Raw genomic sequence first — 15,645 nt, 5'->3', positions numbered from 1 at the left:
ATGAATCCCTGGTTTTTCTAAGGCCTTTACTTATAGTTAACCTCTTGAAGATGGTGATTGGAGAAGAAAACCATTTATTGAGTACCAACTACCTGCTAGGCTCTATATTTGATACTTTACATATGTTACTTCATTTAATCTTTACTAAAATCCTACTGAGTAGTTATTATTATCTCCATTTTAGTGTTGTAAAAGGCATGCCTCAGAATGGTTAGCCAACTCATCAACACCCCCTGAGCAGGAATTTGGGGGAAAGTACTATCCAGGACTGGCTGCTTCTCCTGGAAGCCACGCCTTCTCTAGCCTCTGAGTTCATCCTGCAATGGTAAGCACAAGATAGTCGAAACAAAGGATTCTAAAACCTCTGCAATGCACCAAGAATCTAGGACCCAAGAAAGAAATTCAAGAAGTCACATGTTGAAGCATCACCTACTTTCTGCACAAGTCTTTGATTTCTCCAGAGCTAAACCATTCCTTTCAAGGGTAACATAAACATTCAAATTTCAAAAATATCACAGACAAAAGCCAACATTTTTCAAAGAACCTAATGGAGATTTGTTGGTCATTTTTGACCCTGGATATTCAAGAACAAGGAATTCATCTTAAACCAGTGCTGATTACTTAAAACCAACATTCAAACCAACCTTGACTTTTGTGTGTTTATACTAAAAGCCAGCAAAGACACCACCACCATCACTTTGAATCACCCTTTAGGATGCTCTGCTCATAAACTTAAAAAGCTGGGAAATGGAAGCCTTCAACAAAATAAAAGTATACGTCAGGTTAAACAGTAATTTGAATGCTTTTGACTTTATAAGTCCTATAATATTTGTTTTGATGTTACAGCTATTTAAAAGCTATCAAAATAAGGAGTTTAAACTATATTTATGTTGTACATAGTTAAGTAACCTTAAAATAAATACAATTTCAAGCAACACTGAAATTATTTCTTGTCCATATTTAAAATGGGTATATATACTCCTCAGACATTAGGCTACCATAACATCTCTGAAAAAGAAGATTATCACTTTTGTCATACTAGGAAAACTCTAGAAACAGTGCAGAATAGTTTAGAGGAAAGAAAATGGAGATAGTTTCAGGACTTATTAAAAAACAACTTAAAGTATGTATTATTTACACATAGAAACAATGTTATTAAATAAGGGTTAGGTTTATAACTGAGGACCAGATGCCAAGCTAAATAGGGCAATGTAAAAACCAAGCACATACACCACAGTATGTTCTGATAGCTCTCTTAGTAAATCCAACTTCCCTCCAGCCAGAGAATGCAAGATTTTACAAAAAGCTATTATTATCGATCACTTCCACATCTATTAAATTGCAAGTAGGAAGATCGTCTGGGCTTCTCGCATGCATATCACAAAAGATTTCATGGAACTAATATAGACCCTGAGGTCAGAGAAAAATGGTAGAAGGATAAAGTCTAAGGGAGATGAAAAAACATTAGCAAAGCACTGAGATATTTAAAAATGTAAAAAAAAAAAAAAAAAAAAGCAAGTGGTTCAGATTGTCCAGAACTTTTTTTAGGAAGCAAGAAGAAACAATGAAAAATTGGGGAGCAAGAGAAGGTATAATTAAAGCTGCACTTTAACGAATACTGGCAGAACTAGAAAAGGGGGAGAATGGAGGCAGGAAGACAGACTGCCTCGTTACCTTTTTTTCCATCTGCAGCACTTTACACATGTCTGGCAAGAGTTCTGTAAACATGGACTCAACAGAAGCTGCCCCAATAGGGGTCTGCTTCACTAGCACCAGAGGACAGCGACACCTGAAGGATAGCTAGAAGGAGGGCAACGCCACGGACTGGCAGCATGTGCTGTCCTCTGTGTTTGCCTTTCTAAAAAGCCCACAAGGTCTTGTTATTTGGAAAATTCTGCCCATCATCTGCCCATTCGGGACCTTCATATTGCAAGTCCCATATTAAAGACTTTGAAAAATTTTATAGTTAAGTAATCAACTTAATTTCTTCTTCCAGAATTTGGCCATGAATCCACCCACCTCCCCCCCGCCCAACCCCAATTGAGAAACACGTCTCCTAAAACAAGCATCCTCCAGGCAGATCTGGAAAGTGTGCACTAAGGTCATCCATGCTCAGCACACGGGCACAACCTCAAAGGGATCAGCAGTAAGCTGAAAGTCTGGTCAGGATCCCTCTGGGCTGCTCAGAGTCCAAGTAAAGCCACCCCCCACACCACACAGAGTCCCAGTGCTCTAGGGAGTGTGAAACATTTCCATGGGGAAAAATAAGCATCCCAACAATTCAAGTTACGTGATTCCTTTCTGGCCATGAGTGGCTAAGAAAACCCAAGCCCCCAAATCCATAAAATAGCTCAGCTCACCTGAAGACTATTAAATAAACTCTCATCCATCTCCTTTATGAGTGAAATAACCTTAATGTATTTAACAACTAGGTCTGATTACCCTTTTCACAAGAAAGACTTATAAATTCTACAGGAATTTGGCTCACTTATTTAGTCATCTAAGGACATACGCTTCTTCTAATACAGAATGAAATGATTCCAAAAGCCTAAGAAATTTAATTATACAAAACAGTATTTAAGGGTGGCTTTGGAATCTGAAACCAGCATCTTCTTTAGGATATAATGGTGATAACCCAGGCAGGATGCTTTCCAAGTCATCAGAGAGTACAGTAAACCTCAGATGAAATCTCCATCACTATTAGGATGCTTCAACAGAAAGCTGACCGACCCAGTCTGGAAGGATTCCCATTTCTCTATGCCCAGAGGCACTGGGGGGTTGTTTTTACAAGAGTGATCTTGCTGGAGTCTGTCCATCTACATTACTGCTTCCATGAACTAAAGCCAGGCAGAAAGACTGCCCAAAAGAAAACACTGAACCTAGGATGCTTGAGTTTTCACTTGCCCAAATAAAATATTAGCGTCACTGTCATAACTCGTGACACTCAGGGTAGCCTTTATAGCATCATGCTGCAAAGAGCTCCATAAATGTGCATTAATCTTACAACACCCTGCAGTGCAGGCCAGGGCTGCTTCATCTCACAGCCAAATGGCAAGGACTGGCCACAGCAACTATGAACAGGCGACTGGAAAAAAACTGACCTCAGCACAGTCTTAGAAGCTAGGACCAATCGATTCCTTTCAAAATTCAATCATAAACCTTAATAAAGTTCACGTCTTTGGACTCCATAATTCTGATTCTGGGAACTTAACCTACAAAAATGACCCAATACATAGAAGAGCTTTTTGCACAAAGGTGTTCATCAAAGCATTATTTATAAAGGCAAAAGCTGTCAAAAGCTGCCATGGCTAATAATAAGAGCACAATTTAAAAATTCAAGGACACACACATAAAAGGATACTATGTAGCAATTTTAAAACATATTTATAAAGAAAATGCCTGAGTGGCTCAATTGGTTGAGTGTCTCACTCTTGATCTCAGCTCGGGTTGTGATCTCGGGGTCGTGAGATTGAGCCCAGAGTCAGGCTCCGTGCTCAGCAGGGGGCTCTGGTAGGGATACTCACCCTCTCCCTCTACCCCTCCCCCCACTCGTGCATGCTCTTTAAAATAAATACAAAAAATCTTTTTTAAAAAATGCTCATAATGTAATTTTAAAGGGGAATGATCAGGTGACAAAACTGAATACATATTACAAACAGTTCTACAGGAAGAAATTTATGCAGGAAAGAAAAGATTGAAAGGACGTAAGCCAGATGTTAACAGTGGAAAGTTTCATATGGCAAGACTGTATGTATGGGTAATTATTTTTCTAACTGCAATTTTTCTGTGCTTTCCAAATTTGCCTACAATGAACAGGTATTACTTGTAAAAGAGAAAATTTAAGGTTTTTTTGTTATAAAATAGTATCTAAATGATAAAATCATTTCTAAATTCTATGTGCTGAGGGGCTCCTGGGTGGCTCAGTTGGCTGAACTCTACCTTCAGCCCTGGTCATGATCTCGGGGTCCTAGGATTGAGCCCCACCTCAAGCTCCCTGCTCGGCGGGGAGCCTATTTCTCTCCCTTCCTCTGCTGCTCCCCCTGCTTTTGCTCTCTCTGTCAAATAAATAAATAAAATCTTTTAAAAAAATAAATGATATGTGCTGAGAAAATTTAAAACAATGTATAAATTCCTGTATGTAAGGAATAGCCTAAGAAAATCATAATTAGGAGGATGTATTTGCAATATGTATCCATGTGTGTTGTGTACACCTACATTCACACGTGAAACACGATGTAAGGTTTGCAAAACAGGCAAACCAGCACTGGCATGGTGAGGAAGCGGCTTCCGAGCTCCAACCAGCCATCACAATAGCTGCACACACTCCAAAACAAGCAACGGGCTTGCCATGCAAACACAGCTTCACATTGGTTTCACGGGCTTCCCTCCTGGCCAGACTGCAGCCCCTAAGCCCTTCTTTAATAGGAATCCTGAGCCCCCCAGACCTCCATCAATAAGGGAATTTAAACATAAAACATAAACTGACAAATCTTTTTAAGTGGCGGTATGGTTAACTATATAATGACTTTTGCCATGCTCTAAAACAAGATTTAAAGCCAAGGAAAAATGCCTTAACCCTCTCTCCATCTTAAGTATCTAAGGCAAGACTCTTTTCCACGGGTCTAGAGAATCCACAAAATCAGCACATCTTCGATTCCAGAAACTAAGACATTAGCACCTTTAGTTGCCCTGGGATAAGAAAAGACTAAAGTCGGGTTCCTGGGTGGCTCAGTGGGTTAAAGTGTCTGCCTTTGGCTCAGGTGATGATCCCAGGGTCCTGGGATCGAGTCCTGCATCGGGCTCCCTGCTTGGTGGGGAGTCTGCTTTGCCCTCTGCCCCTTCCCCTGCTTGTGCTCGCTCGCTCTCTCTCGCTCTCTCTCTGTCACGCTCTCTCGCTCTCAAAAATAAATAAATAAAAATTTAAAAAGAAAGAAAAAAGAATAGACTAAAGTCAAGAAAAATAAGAACAGCAAACCAAATAAGGGGGTGGGCACCAGCCTCTTACTTACCTCTAAGACTACAGCTTTACCCCACTACTTGGGCAGGGACAGAGGATTGTCCCTTTCATTCTACATCATAAGTAACTTTCACTGACTATGTGGGGAAAGAAAGATGAGAAGAGAGCAAGCACAGAATAAAAAATGATGAGCCCAGTCCACAGGGACCCACTTCGAGAAAAGGCTAAGTACATACATCTCCTTTATTCTACTACTGCTTATTTCCCTAGAGATACTGGGAAGCTAAAACCATTGTCCTACAGGTAGTCGTGGGCCCAACTCCAATAGCTAATACGCAATAATTGACAGCTTCCTTAAGAATGCACAGATTAGGGGCACCTGGGTGGCTCAGCTGGTTAAGCATCCAACTCTTGGTTTCGGTTCAGGTCATGATCTTGCTGCTGGTGGGATGGAGCCCCACGTTGGCCTCTGAGCTCAGTATGGGGTCTGCTTCAGATTCTTACTCCTTTTCCTGTCCTCTCTCTCTCTCTCTCTCTCACTCTCTCTAATAAATAAATAAATAAATAAATAAATAAATAAATAAATAAAATCTTTAAAAAAAACGAATGTGCAGATTATTTAATTCAATCCCTTCTGTTGAGGAAATGGGACAAGTCAGTTCCTTTTTATAAGAATGGACTCTCCCAACCTACCCTCTCCTCTAAACACCACCCATTGTACAGGGCTGGCTCTCACAGCTTGCCAGGCTTTCCTATGCACCGGGCACTTGGGAATCTTGTTAAGATATAGCTCCTGGTTTAGCAGGGCTAGGTGATACAGAGGCTAATAAAATCCCAGTCTCTGACAGGGAGACCCAGGCAGTGGTAAGGCTCCCTAGGTGACCCCCATGTGCAGCTGAGGTTGCACACACAGTGCTAGATTTGGAAAGGCTGCCAGCTCAGTCTAATTGCTGGCTTTGCTGAGTGTGCCCCTGCACCAATAATACCAGCATACTAACAACGCCTTGGAGTTGTTGTGAAGACAGAGTTAACACAGATAAAGCACATGGTAAGTTCTCTGAAACATTGGCCACGGATATTATTTTTCTACTGCTACCAATATGATTACTATTAGGTAGGCTGAAGCAACTAGGAGGAAGCCAAATTTGTAAGGAAACAGAGTTCTTGGGTAAACTACAAGTTAAAAGAAATTAAGAAAATATGAGCTGGGGAGGAGCCTTGAGAGGGTGGCTAAGAGCAAATTTGTGAGGAAGTGACGAGGGTCCTGTGCATAGCCCACAACCAGGGCAGTAACAGTCATAATTATAGCTGCCATTTTCCTGGGCCTTAATGTTTCAGGCACTGTCCTAACTACTGTGAATTCTCCAGGCAGAACCCAGGGGTTTCCATTATTCACAGTCAACTGTCTCAAGGCCCCAGGCACAAGCCAGCCTGGGATCCTGACAGCAGTGGGGAGCATGCTTCCTTTCTCCTTAGAGCAGAGGAGCTGCAGAGCAACCCAACAAGTGGTGAAGACTGGACACAACTGCATTAAGTGTGAACCATGGCAGACCAATGCCAGGCTCAGGAGACACTGTGTCTAAAATCCAGTGGGGCACCCCTGTCATCTCCACTCCCTGGTCAGGTCCCTCTAAAGGGCTGACTGCCCAAGAAGGGACTGGCAATAAGGCAGGAGTCTCAGGAGCCAGGCAGGAGGAGGCAACGACTACAGGAGCTTCTCCCCTCCTGGGTAGGCAGTGACAGCTGGGGAGTGTGGGACTACGCTAGTCTACCTGTTGAACCACGTGCTGCTCTTACTCCAGTTCTTTTTGTTCGCTCTTCCTCTCAGAATTGCCTTAAGAGCTTCTACCCATGCACCTCCTGGGTGCCTTTCCTCCCCAGTTGTCTCCCAGGGAATGGGGAAGAAAAGCTTGAAGGGCCTGGCCACTTCACAGAGGTGCTTCGTGTCGTGGCCCTGTATGCTACCCTCCACACAGAAGAGTAGAAGTGACATTCCACGAAGGAGCAGCTCATGTGACTGAAACAGCTGAAGTGTACCTATCAAGGGAGGACAGGAGGGCAGGGTTTCCAGTCGGCCAGGCTGGAAGTCTGAAGATCGTTCTAAAGCACCTAACTTTGCGTGCTCTTCAGACTCTACATTTAAATAGTGTTTCATTCATCTTCAAAGGGCCGTGACCACCCTACGAGGACCTTCCCCAGCACAGCCCCCGTGATGAGGGCTCCCATGTTACAGATGCAGATGCTGACAGGTCCAAGGAGCTCACTCAAACGTGTGAGCTCAGAGAGCAAGAAGGACTGGACCAGGCAACCAGGCTCCACACTGTAACTCCACATCAGGAAACAGCCAAGGCCTGGAAAGCATCGAACTCCACATTCAGCATCTCACATAGCAGTTCCATTTTTCCTCAGAGCAGCACCACTGAGAGCGGAACGTGGCCATCTTCACTTACAAGTGGGCTAAGGGAAAATAAAGGAGCTCAACGACTGACAAGAGCAGAGCTCTAGTCAGGGAAGAAGGCAGAATCCAATCCAAGTCCGTGGGGCCCTCAGCCTGAGCCGCCACCTTTCTAAGCACCTGACAACCTGACCTGCTCTCTCCGCAGAATCTGAAATGCTGCAAACTTTCAGGTTCCACAGGACCAGAGAATCTGGGCACTTCTTATGATTATTCTACCATCTTTCCTTAAAAACAAAAACAAAAACAAAACCCTCTTTTTATGTAGAAATGTTTCTTCTGGATTCCACGAGTTTCTTCAACTTCAAAGCCCCCATTTTATAAATAAGGAGCCAGAGACCCAGAAGGATTACGTGACTTACTGGGATGTTAAGTGAATCAGATGAGAAACAAGGACCCAAATTCAAAAGGCCCTGTGTTTCAGGCCATGCCTCTGGGGCATCAGACAGACTAAGTGATTCCCTGCAAAATGTGCAAACTGGAAGCCAGGGGGCAAAGCAATGTCAAATAGTGATGTGGGGCTCCCCCATTAGCTCACTTATATGAGAAGAATCCTAACTACATGGTCAGTTCAACAGAACTGCCACCCCACCACCATTTGCACATGAATAAATCAGAGAAGGAAAACTAAAGATTGGGGAGGGAGAAGTTACTCATCATCAAGAACTTTATTCCCTCAGTCTTCACAGTTCTGTAAAGAACAACATACCCCCATACATTGCTCTGCAAGTGACATTTCCTTTAGAGAACAATGACTTGCAGGATATTGTGTGTGCTGTATTACTCGACAAAAGCAGAATCATAAAATGTCAAATGCTTTTTCAAATTCCTATTTAGAGAGCAGAAAAACATACTATTATTTTGTCAAAATGAGTTACCATGGCAGCCTGAGCCCCTTGACTCTGTATGGCCTTCAGTTCATAAATGTAAATGCACACTCATTTTATAGAGTTGTTTGGTATTTTATTACGTACCAACTAAGAGTTCAAATAAAGTTTTAAGTATGGAGGATTCTCACCTGTGAAAGCATTTGTGGCCTGAAAACCAGCTTCCTGCATACTGCTCCCCAGACAAGCCTGTGCTCCAACTCTTAAGCTATCCTGTCAAGAGGAAACCGCCTGGGCGAGGCCTCAGGTCACTTCCATCTTAGCTTGTCGGAGTCCATCGCTCTGCCCAGTCCGGCTTTTGGTAGCATCTGATGCCCACCTGCCCTGCTCCCAGACCCTGAGAGCAGGCAGTACCTGGGTCAGCACCCAGTCCAGCAGCGTGCACACTTGGGGCACAGAGTCACGTCAGCCGTCCAGCCAAAGAGTGAAGGCCATGGTGAGCCCAGGAGCAGAGGAAGCTGTCCCGCTGAGACCTGCTTTCCCACCTTAGAGTGAGGCCCTCCTCAGCCACTTGGCAGCCAGCATCCTCCACGGGTCTCAGCCGCTCTAAGGGAGCTCAGTATGGTCTGATCTGCTGCTCTCTGTGCTTCGCCTCTCCCCTCGCTGAAATTAAAAAGAAAGAGATCACTTTCCTGATGACTTGTAGCATTAAATTTAGCAGACCCATAGAGGCCAAAAAAAAAGAGAGAGAGAAAAAAAGAAAACGCCACCCAGAGTGGTGTTCATGGCCGTGCTATGGGCACTGGGGGAGCTCTGGGGAAGGGGCAGATGTAAAACCTTTTCCTAAGTGTCTGTGAAGGGGCAGGGAGCAAAGGCAGCTTTTACTTGCACCCCAGAAAAAAGAAAGAAGACAGCATTCTCTGCTCTAAGGCTTGCTAAAAATGGCTACAAAGGTCACACAACATTCAAATGTCTGTCCCTCAGTTACTCATAGTTCATAGATACACTGAAGAAGAAACCCATTTCCCGAGCTTGTTCCTGAGGTATTAGAAGTGCGGTTTGAGGTTCGTATCCACTGCCATCAACACTCCAGGAATGATTTGGATTGACTAGTTTTAAAAAATGACTCCTGGAGCACCTGGGTGGCTCAGTTGGTTAAGCGTCTGCCTTCAGCTTGGGTCATGATCCCAGGGTCCTGGGATCGAGCCCCACATCGGGTTCCCTGCTCAGCCAGGAGCCTGCTTCTCCCTCTCCCTCTGCCTGCCGCTTTCCCTGCTTGTGCTCTCTCTCTAATAATTTTTTTTAATCTTTAAAAAATTACTCTCAAGGGGGAAAACAAAGGCTTGTATCAAAATTTTAAAGAGTAAGAAGGAAAAGCAAATTCCATCTGAAAATTTACATTACATGTCAAATAATAAAAGCACTTTACAAAATACTTTCCAGATATTTTAGTGTTGTTATATTATACAAGAAGCAACACTAATAACAAGAATGTTAGAAGCCCAAAGGATGAGACTTTTTAAAACAGAACCTGAACAGGAATCCCCAGTATTAGAGAAAAGAAACCTTTTTTCCATTATCATCACTTCACTCTAATTAATTTACATCAATCTTTCAAAAATATAACCTTTAATCCTTTTTCACCATCAAACCAGAAGAAAGAAAAATAATTTAAGAAAACAGCACATAATAGAAAGGAACACTCTGTTAAGCCTTCTTGTTGTAAATATAAAGTAGTAAAGTAAAATATCACTAATACAGACTAACTATAAGGAAGACCTTAGTATTAATGAAGCACTATAATTATATTAAAAATTCAACCGTATTGCCTTCACGAACCTGCAGTATCACAGTTAATATGATGTAGTCTACCACGAGTACTTAAATTTAATGAATAGGTAACAAAATTTATTTTAATTAAAAATCATTTATGCAAATGATGGTTTTGAAGCACTTGAAAATGTAACAAAACATTTTTTCTCTGAATTGAAATATTCCACATAAAATGACCAACACACACAGTATCAACATCCTAAAGTCCTACACTAACTTCTAAAGTAAACCTAATCACATGTACTATACCTATCAATTTCAGGAAATGAAATTGCCAGAAAAAAACAAAAACCCATCTGCCCTATAAAACCTTAATTTTCTCTGCCCTTTGCTATGGTACTTTCAGTGCACAGAAATGCTAGCCTTTATCTGTCCTCTGTTTCTAAATTCAGAGGCAATTTGAAGTGTGGTAAGGTGTTTGTTGTTGTTTTACTCGGGCTTTCCGTTTATTTTATTTTGTTTCATTGCAAAAGGTATGCTACCTCACTTTTTTTTTTTAAGATTTTATTGATTTATTTGTCCAAGAAGAGAGAGAGAGAGAGAGCACAAGCAGAGGGAGTGGCAGGCAGAGGGAGAAGCAGGCTCCCCACTGAGCAAGGAGCCCAATGCAGGACTCCATCCCAGGGCCCTGGGATCATGACCTGAGTGAAGGCACTTAACTGACTGAGCCACCCAGGCATCCTGCTACCTCACTTTAAAAAAAAAAAAAAAAAAAAATCAAGCATCCTGCATCACATTTCAAATGGCTATGGGAAGGACTAAGGCAAATGTAGACAAAAATAGAAAAAAACAATTTTTTTCCCATCTTTATCACACTCACCAATTCTTTACTTCTTTTAAAAGTATGGTGACAGGTGTGTAACAGCGCATTTTGGGGTTTCAGGCATGGATTTTTAGGGCATGATGTGTGTGGTTCCCAATAAAGACCAGAGGGACACAACTGTTTTATCTTATTAATGTATAACGTTTATATTCCTGCATACACTCAGTCTCCATAAATGCAATTTTTAAGTTAAAATTTAACTCTGACATAATATGTTTTCTTAATAGCCACTAACAACACAGATACCCTTTCTAGAAATATACAAAAAAGAGGGGAGGGTGCCCAGGACCTGGAGACTTTGTTCTGTTCAGTAAGGGACCCAATCATCCAAGACTGGGCCAGGAACCCAGTCACCCTCAGTAAGAAAGTGTCAGATGACCCAACAGGCTGGGGGACAGAGGTAGATGATCAGGACCCAGAAATAGCAGAGGCAAGGCACACCTGCTTTCACAGCTTAATAACCAACCAAGAATCAGCAAAATGGCAGAGAAACAGAACAAATGGTACCTCATCCATTTTTCCCACCTAACCCTCTCCCATGGCTCCTGCTCATGATTCTGCTCACCTTCCAATCTCAGCTCAAATGACCTTCATCGAAGAGGCTTCCTTGATCATCCCCCAGGCTAAATTAAGAGCCCGGCTAGGCGTAGTCATGGCTGCATGCAGGGGCCCTGATCACTTAGCACCCATCTCTCCCGCTGGACTGTAAGTGCCATGAGGACAAGGACAGTGATTGGCTGACTTTCCATTTCCTCTCAGCAGCTAAGACAATGCCTGATGCCTGTGTCTGCTAAACGAATGGAAGAGTGGATGAAGGCCATCAGTGTTCAGAGGGGTACACACGGAAGGGTTCGGCAAACACTTCCAAGACGAACCCACCCGAAGCAGTGAGCTGAAGGCAGCACTTCATGGCTGAGAGGCTACTCTACGGTACTGGCTCTGAGCCTGTGAACTGGGAGGGCTTTTCCTACCACCCACTGGTCAAGGTGAGACAGTGATTACCAGCAATAATTTCCACTGCACTCAGACTTCACAGAACATCCTATCCAGTAGAGGCCCTTAGAGGACATTGCTTTAAACCCCCTCAAACCACAGAGAGAAAACTCTAACCCTAAAGAGGTTAGATAACTTAATGCCAAAAACTATCGTGCAGGGGAGTCAGGACTAATGCCTGTGTCTCTTGCCCCTGTTCTTCCCATTCTACCTCTAAACATCAGGTAAGCCTAAATTCCCTAAACCGAAATGTCTTAAACCCGACAATATTCAAATCAGGGAAATCAAGGGGGAGAAAATGAAGAAAGAGTAAAGAGAGAGAGGCAATTTACCCAGGATGCGAGTTCACAGGGTAATCCTGAACCACACATTGAAGAGCCCCCACTACAGCAAGCAGGCTAACATCATCCTGTCTTCTACGCGCGCGCACACACACACACACACACACACACACACGTTCTATTTATACTGGGGAAGATGGGTAGGCCTAACCAGAAAATAAATTAATTCAATATTGCACTTGAAAAATGTCATTAAGTCCCTCCCATAACAGAGCAACAGTTACTAAGGAAATAGAGCACACCAAACGGAAAAACATCCCCACAGGAAGGGACACATTTTAAAAAATGAACACCCACAAAACCTAACCAAATAAGCTGTAGAATATGTTTGCTTTACCACTTATTTCATAAAAACTTACATGAAATGCAGTCTCCTAGGAATCACTGGGGAATGAAAACTGCACTCATCAGATCACAGCTTTCACAAAACTACACTGCAAAAATAGATACACGCAATTCAGGAAACATTAGGGTCACACACTGGGCGCAAAGGCCAAAACTCAGAAGCAAAGTAAAACCCCCTTTTTTAAAAATCCAGTAACATCCAAAAAATTGGTAGTGCATAAGGAATAAACACTGCAGTTTCATTTTTTATTTCCTCTCAATGTGGACAGACTGCTTTACTGGCTCGGTGTCGGTTACCTAGGTGATGGCTAGACTGAGCAGCCGGAACGGGCTCCAGGCCGAAGGGACTCAGGGAGTTGAGGACCCACGCCTGTGTCTGATGATCTGTCACTGCTCTACCCACCAAAGAAGTCCTAGGGAAAAAGGAACACTGAGAGATGAAGAGAAAGCTCTAATCTTGACCCAAAAAAAAAGAAGAAGAAATCAAAACATTAAAATTAACACATTAAGAGTTTCCACTGCACTGCTTACTGAAAAAAAATCTCAACTACTGGCTGGTTCACTTAAGTTTAAAGTGATAATGGACTTTCAGCAAGACAGGTGTGAGAAAAAGTAGAGAGAAGAAACCTGAGGATCTATTTCCAACCAGAGTTTGAATCAGGTGTCACCCTGGGAGAGAGACGTCACACTTCCCCCACGTGAGCTCCTCTACCTCGCCAACAGAGAGTCTGGACCTTGGCAAGTGTCCATGAGTCTCAACATTTCCTAATAGCAAAAAAGTATGTCCTTGGAAAAAACATGGCCCCTACCCTCAAGGCAGCCATGGGGCAGAGAATACCAGACAGGGCATCCTTCCCCTGGTTTGGGGCCCACTTACAGGACTTGGTCAAGTCCCTCAGCCTGTCAGGCTCCCACTTTCTCATTTATAAAGTGAGAACATGAAACTCGAGGTCCCTTCTGATCCTGAGTATTCTCCTGTGGCCCTGTCTCTGGTCAAGGGAGACAGGACAAGGTGTATGCAAAGAATATAATGACCAAGCACAGAAAATCTGCACATAAACCCAAGTCTGAGAACAAGTCAGGGAAATGAGCTGCCTGTAACCAGGGGAGGCTGGATTGGGGCGATGTAGATACTTCACACTACTTTTAATTTCTATGATTCAAGGGTATAAAACAATTTGAGGTTGTGTTATAAGAGCTATAAAGCCATCCTAGCCCTGGGTAGGAGCTTGACGGGCTCCAGACAGCTCCACCATTTTAGGAAGCAAGTACAAAATCTCAAACACTCATTTCAAATATACACACAAGCTGCAAAAGAAAAAAAGTGGCAATTACATCAGAAAATCCTTTAAAATGTCACTTGGACAAATATGACACTTGATAAATCCTGAAGGATCTATAGTTGCAGGCTCTCCTCCAACCAAACTGGAGAAGGTTTCTCCCCAATTAAGTCAGTAGGATAACTGTCCCTAGTGGTTCAGTAGGTGTATAACTATCTTCTCATACTATTTAGGAACAACGGAAGCCCTAAGAGGTCATCTACCCCACCCCTTCGTTTTATGGAGGAGACTGAGGCTCAGGGAGGGGAGGGAATGCGCTGAAACTTACTGTGATGATAAAGGCAGCACTGGGAAGGAAACCAGGTGTCAGTCTAGGCCCAGGCTCCAAGTTCTCCCGTACACACAAACTGGTCAAAAGGGAGAAGCTAAGGAAGGGGTGCAGCACACACCTGTACCAACGGCCAATGGAGATCAGGGAATCCTGAGACGATTTCCACTTCCCCAGGCCCAAACTGGCCTATGGTCACACTACCAACATGCTGAAAAGAAAAGGCAAGGAAGGGTCAGGGGCTTGGCACAGAATCAGAATGTGCACTGAACGTTACCTGACCTAGTCTGAGCACATCATGCTCAGCTCAGCTGTGAACATCAGGCAAGCAGAAGATGGCTGTGGAGAAATGGCTATCCCTCCCAGGCCGGTGCAAGACATACAGACTGGCCACACCAAGAAGCTGGGCTCTAAGATGCTCCCACCTAGCACTCTCCGCCATCCCAATTGTCTTCAGATAAAATTAGCTTTCAGTGCGCATGACAGCCAAGAAAAAGGGGCCCCATAGGAAACTACCAAGCGTGAGCAGTAAGGAAGGGGAGCTGTCCTCTGGTTCCTTTGGTGAGGGTAGAAGAATGAGGGGACTGACGAGCTGTTCGTATGAAAGTGTTTGTCCTCCTCATACGTGCTCCCCGATGCCTTCATCACCCAGCAGTGCCTGCTCTGCCAGCTCTGGCACTCACAGCATCCCACACCAACCACTTTCCTTCCCCAGCTAAAAGCAGCCTTCCATCAAACACTTAGGCCTTGCCCATGACTACCCCTGCCTGCTCTCTGGCCTACGGAACACTGTACAAGCTGTATTCTCCCATTCAGCATTTCAATAGCTCTTTGTGGGATTATTACTCTAGCAAGGTATTATTTTAGGTGATGGGGAGACAGGAATGAGCAAAACAAACCTAGTTCCTGTCCCCAAGGTGTCTATAGCGTTTATGGAGGTATTTCCTAACGGAAACCTTTCGCTGATCTTTGTATCCTCGGCATTGACAACCATGGGGCCGAGAATACAGCAGATGCCCAATAAATGCTGGTTGTACACTGAATCGCATCTGAGCTTCAGCTTGATCACCTCCTTGTCACTCTGCATGGGCTGCACAAAGTACCAAGGGCATGATGTACAAAGAGACTGCTGGCCCCAGGGCACTCTGTAAGGGAAGTTCCAGCTGGGAGTCTGGGGCCCAGGCAGGGCCAGCCCATCCACCATTCAAAACACACTCAAATGAGAACTTCATACACAAAGAGGCCGGAGGACAAAAGGCCGGGCTCTGAGTTGGACTACCTTGGGTTCATCTCATTTTGGACTCTGGGTGATGTTAGCAGTTACTTAACCCCTTTGGTCTTCAGTTTCCTCATCTGTAAAATAGAAGCAACGACGGAACCTCCCTCATAGAAATGAGGAAACAGATACAGAACGCTGGTCTCTAATGAATGGTAAAGACATGATAGTTGCTACAGTGATTACA

At 43.6% G+C, this 15,645-nt stretch overlaps 1 protein-coding gene across 4 annotated transcripts in view; it reads right to left on the bottom strand.

Moving 5' to 3' along the window:
- LDLRAD4 (low density lipoprotein receptor class A domain containing 4) overlaps positions 1-15,645 on the bottom strand; it is a 417,333-nt gene that overhangs the window by 242,652 nt on the left and 159,036 nt on the right. Inside the window, exons 3-4 of one of the 4 annotated variants that reach the window (XM_087857497.1) lie at positions 14,304-14,393; positions 8,785-8,902 (exon numbers count right to left, since the gene is read on the bottom strand). The exons of 2 other annotated variants lie outside the window; for them this stretch is intronic. The gene's annotated coding sequence lies outside the window, so the exon portion shown is untranslated. Of the gene's footprint in view, positions 1-8,430; positions 8,903-14,303; positions 14,394-15,645 lie in introns of all 4 variants that reach the window. One more of the 4 variants, XM_087857498.1, reaches the window with a different exon arrangement.

The sequence above is a fragment of the Ursus americanus genome, chromosome 30 (assembly GCF_024610735.1).
Source record: "Ursus americanus isolate L20-20 chromosome 30, mUrsAme1.1.p, whole genome shotgun sequence".
Taxonomy (NCBI): domain Eukaryota; kingdom Metazoa; phylum Chordata; class Mammalia; order Carnivora; family Ursidae; genus Ursus; species Ursus americanus.
The sequence above is the reverse complement of the archived record's forward strand: the minus strand, read 5'-3'. Positions and strand labels throughout refer to the sequence as shown.